At 43.8% G+C, this 5,208-nt stretch overlaps 1 non-coding gene across 1 annotated transcript; it reads right to left on the reverse strand.

Moving 5' to 3' along the window:
* Window positions 1-4,188: 4,188 nt before the first annotated feature.
* On the reverse strand, window positions 4,189-4,263 carry Trnas-aga (transfer RNA serine (anticodon AGA)). Its single transcript has one exon. It is a non-coding gene; the product is annotated as a tRNA-Ser (tRNA).
* Window positions 4,264-5,208: the final 945 nt, after the last annotated feature.

Here is a 5,208-nt window from a genome sequence, read left to right on the forward strand (position 1 = left end):
ATTTTCCAAACCTCGCGTTTTCTTTAGCTCCAGTGAGGTTAGGCTAGTGGAGGGTGTTTTATGACAGAATGTGTTCCTTTCATAACGCGATTTTCTTTCTAATGTATCTAGATCAAATCAGAAAGAAGTTAATTCTCACTGAGCAGTGTGGAATAGAGTGTGTCCCACTGTAAAAGCGTCGACGTATGTGGTATCAGCATGATGGTGCACCTGCACATTCCGCAATTAACACTAGGCTGACCCTTGACAGGATGTTCGACGGGCGTTTCATAGGACGTGGAGGACGCATAAATTGGCCAGCCCGTTCTCCTGATCTTACACCTCTGGACTTCTTTCTGTGGGGTACGTTAAAGGAGAATGTGTACCGTGATGTGCCTACAACCCCAGAGGATATGAAACAACGTATTGTGGCAGCCTGCGGCGACATTACACCAGATGTACTGCGGCGTGTACGACATTCATTACGCCGGAGATTGCAATTGTGTGCAGCAAATGATGGCCACCACATTGAACATCTATTGGCCTGACATGTCGGGACACACTCTATTCCACTCCGTAATTGAAAACGGAAACCACGTGTGTACGTTTACCTCGCCCCTCATGGTAATGTATATGTACGTCAGTGAAAAAGACCAATAAAAAGGTGTTAGCATGTGGACGTAATGTGCTGTTCCAGTCTCTTCTGTACCTAAGGTCCATCACCGTTCCATTTGGATCCCTACGTAATTCGGTGCTCTCCGATACACACGATCGAACAGCGGAGGAGTGGTACTCAAGCGTCAACTTTAGGTTACAATATCTCCGGATGTAATTAACATTTTACAATGAAACAAACGGCACTGATTACGTATTTGTTTATATGTTCAGATGTGCTAACAAAACTAACGGGGTTCCATTTAAAAAAAACGTAGGTTTGTCTTAAAAAACATACTTCCGTGCATTTTTTTATGGTTTGTATTAACCAATTACACTAGCCCCTCTCCTCACGTTCGCTCTGTGGAATCAATTCGTCAGTGTTTGATGTGGTTTACGAAATATATCCAGCGGTAATGTTAGGTGACACCCTGTATATGATTTACAGGCATGAAGCGCACGAAGAATTTGGTCATACGAATAGTGAAATTTCTGAATGTGTGCGGCTTCAAAAATTTCACTGTTCGTATAGCCAATTTCTTCACGTGCTTCATGCCTGCAAATTTAACATAAAGTGCTTCTTGATGTACAAAATGGTTCAAATGGCTCTGAGCACTATGGGACTTAACATCTGAGCTCATCAGTCCCCTAGACTTGGAACTACTTAAACCTAACTAACCTAAGGACATCACACACATCCATGCCCGAGGCAGGATTCGAACCTGCGACCGTAGCAGCAGAATCGTTCCGGACTGATGCGCCTAGAACCGCTCTTGATGTACAGAACAATGAATCCTATCTAGTGATTGTTGTAATTCTTTAATCTTTCATTCTCCACTAAACCTTTAAATTATTTCTGCCTGGTACTGTAATGTCATTTCACAGCAAATTTGCAGCACCTGTCAATTATATGTCTACATAATAGATACTGAGAATTCTCAAATGGTTCAAATGGCTCTGAGCACTATGGGACTCAACTTCTGAGGTCATTAGTCCCCTAGAACTTAGAACTAGTTAAACCTAACTAGCCTAAGGACATCACACATATCCATGCCCGAGGCAGGATTCGAACCTGCGACCGTAGCGGCCTCGCGGTTCCAGACTGCAGCGCCTAGAACCGCACGGCCACTTCAGTCGGCGAGAATTCTCATCCCTCTTCTCTGTCTTCCCTATTCAGTTTTAAAGAGTTGTGTCGATAGATCGCTAGACTGCCTCTTTTTGTGCACGCAGCTACCGTACCTATTAACATCCTTCATACCATAATCAATTAGTAAAGGGTAAACAGTGCTGAGATCACGATTCAGCCAAACTGAAGAGAGGTGTGCCGACTGAAAATTGTCACACCACAGTACTAAACAAAATGTCGAGCTGTACCGAAATATTCCGAGAATGACCGAGCAAAGCCGAGAAGGCCGAGCATCGGCCTGCACGCGGCCCAGACTTCGGACATGCAAGCCGTTTGGCACGCCGTGGCCGGCCTTCACTTAGAGGTAAGAGTCAGACTGAGACACAGCGGCATGCCATTCTGGGACCACAGTAGCAGTATAGTTCAAGATCAGATGGTGCAACTGAATCACACATATGTAGATAAGTTGGTGATTAATTATGATACGTTTAAATATGCTAATTAGGAGAAAACCGTGAGGAATAACACAAATACGAAGACAAGACGAAAAAGATGAGACAATTTTATTTCAGAATGACACCGAATACCTATGAATATCTTTTCATTTATGCACAATTATTTTGTAGGGAGAGCGTTAAACGTAGAGGATAGTGTACCCAGGAAAATACGATTTGGTCGGTATTTTATTCCACTTATAGACTTTAAAATCGCATAAAGCAATGCGCACTAAAGAAAGCCGTAAGCAGTTTATGTCATTTTCTGCAGTTTTGTTGTTCTTAGACGTGAGGTTGTATTTTGTGCAACATTCGTAAATATTTCGAGTTGTACAATTTTAAATGCGGTATAAAATATTACACCTATCTGGAATATATTGTTAATTCTTCAGTTACAGAATTTTATGGCAAGCGAAATTCTATATGTTTTTAAAACTGGTTATATTCCATGTGGATGGTTGAGCGATACTTCACCGGCCGTGAACCATCTTGTACCTCGAAACAGAATTGCTTTTAAGATTGTGATATTTGCAAAGAAGCTCAGTTTCGATAATGTCTAAACAATTTTACCTTTTTTTAAAATGGAAATTTCTCTTAGTTTCCACCAGCGCCAATTGCAAAATGTTTTTAACGTGTAACTGGTTTTTGATAAAACTTCCGCTCTGCTTGATTTTTCTTACTGATTACTCCTGTGTAGTAGTGAAATAACGTAACAGATAGACGACAAAATACGATATTGACAAGATTTACTAGATTGCAAGCATTTTAAATTTCGATAAAATATTTGTTCCTAGGTTCCTAAGCATGTTGTACCTTGCAAGAGTTTTTGTATTTAGACAATTTCTTAATTCTCCGCAGTTATTTCTGTAATTTCAGAAAAAGACCACATGATATAATAAGTGAATGACGGCAAAAACGGAATAAGATAATGGATCAAATTTCTGTTACAGGTTAAACTGTTCCAAGATATACTCTGCCCTACAATAAATTAGACAATTTAAGAACAATGGAAAATTCAGGATGGACCTGGACCTAGGTAGCCAGAGACTGGTCATGTGTGTGTGAGTTGCGTGTGCGTGTGTGTGTGTGTGTGTGTGTGTGTGTGTGTGTGTGTGTGTGTGGTTTATTCTGATGAAGGCCTGTTCGGACGAAAGCTTTGTTAGACAGTCTTTTTGTTGTGCCTATCTGCGACTCTGCATTTCCCCTGTATGGTGAGTAGCAACTATCCTTTTCATAATATTGCAATTTAAGAACAATATTTAATAATACATATCTCGGGTACCAACCATCGTAGAAACAACCGCTTAGGCTTAATTTTCTTGTTTCATTAATGTGAATGTGACGGCCGACCGTTGTGGCCGAGCGGTTGTAGGTGCTTCGGTCCGGAACCGCGCTGCTGCTACGGTCGCAGGTTCGAATCCTGCATGGATGTGTGTGATGGCGTTAGGTTTAAGTAGTTCCAAGTCTATGAGACTGATGACCTCAGATGTTAGCCGGCCGGGGTGGCCGAGCGGTTCTAGACGCTACATACAGTCTGGAACCGCGCACCCGCTACAGTCGCAGGTTCGAATTCTGCCTCGGGCATGGATCTGTGTGATGTCCTCAGGATAGTTAGGTTTAAGTAGTTCTAAGTTCTGGGGGACTGATGACCTCAAGAGTTAAGTCCCATAGTGCTCAGAGCCATTTGAACCATTTTGAACCTCAGATGTTAAGTCCCGTAGTGCTCAGAGCCATTTGAACCATTTGAATGTGATGCCATATTGACGAATTATGAATAATTTAAATGTTTGAAGTTCTAGTCGTGAGGCACGTTTGTGACGTTGATTTGTGGACTCAGTAGCCAAGGAGATGAGTTTATAGAAAATCTGGAAGCCAGGTGCAAGGTAGTGGTGGTCAACAGGCACTTAGTGAAACTACCTGGCAGATTAAAACTGTGTGCCCGACCGAGACTCGAACTCGGGACCTTTGCCTTTCTCGGGCAAGCGCTCTACCAACTGAGCTACCGAAGCACGACTCACGCCCGGTACTCACAGCTTTACTTCTGCCAGTATCTCGTCTCCTACCTTCCAAACTTAACAGAAGCTCTCCTGCGAACCTTGCAGAACTAGCACTCCTGAAAGAAAGGATATAGCGGAGACATGGCTTAGCCACAGCCTGGGGGATGTCTCCGCTATATCCTTTCTTTCAGGAGTGCTAGTTCTGCAAGGTTCGCAGGAGAGCTTCTGTTAAGTTTGGAAGGTAGGAGACGAGATACTGGCAGAAGTAAAGCTGTGAGTACCGGGCGTGAGTCGTGCTTCGGTAGCTCAGTTGGTAGAGCGCTTGCCCGCGAAAGGCAAAGGTCCCGAGTTCGAGTCTCGGTCGGGTACACAGTTTTAATCTGCCAGGTAGTTTCATATCAGCGCACACTCCGCTGCAGAGTGAAAATCTCATTCAGGCACTTAGTGTTGGAAAATTGTGGCGACCAGTCGTGTTATAGGAATGGTTGGTGGTTCGACTTGGCGGCAGTTGTGGTGGTCTTTCGTATGGTGGCGAGCACGTGTTGCACAGTAGCCTGAGAGACGGATCAGCTACGCCAATGAATCGTCTAGGAGTTACAGAGGTATCTAACAACACTCAGGTGAAAAAAGTCATGGGATACCTTCTAATATCGTGTCGGACCTCCTTTTGCCCGGCGTAATGCAGTACCTCGACGTGGCATGGACTCAACAAGTCACTGGAAGTTCCCTGGAGAAATGCTGCCTCCACAGCCGTCCGTAACTCCGTAAGTGTTGCCGGTGCAGGATTGTGTGCACGAACTGACTTCTCGACTGTGACCCATAAATGTTCGATGGGATTCACGTCGGGAGGTCTGGGTGGCAAAATCGTTTGCTCGAATTGTCCAGAATCTTCTTCAAACCAATCGCGTATAATTGTGGCCCGACGACATGGCGCATTGTCACCCATAAAAAAATCCAT

This window comes from Schistocerca nitens, chromosome 5 (assembly GCF_023898315.1).
Source record: "Schistocerca nitens isolate TAMUIC-IGC-003100 chromosome 5, iqSchNite1.1, whole genome shotgun sequence".
NCBI lineage: Eukaryota > Metazoa > Arthropoda > Insecta > Orthoptera > Acrididae > Schistocerca > Schistocerca nitens.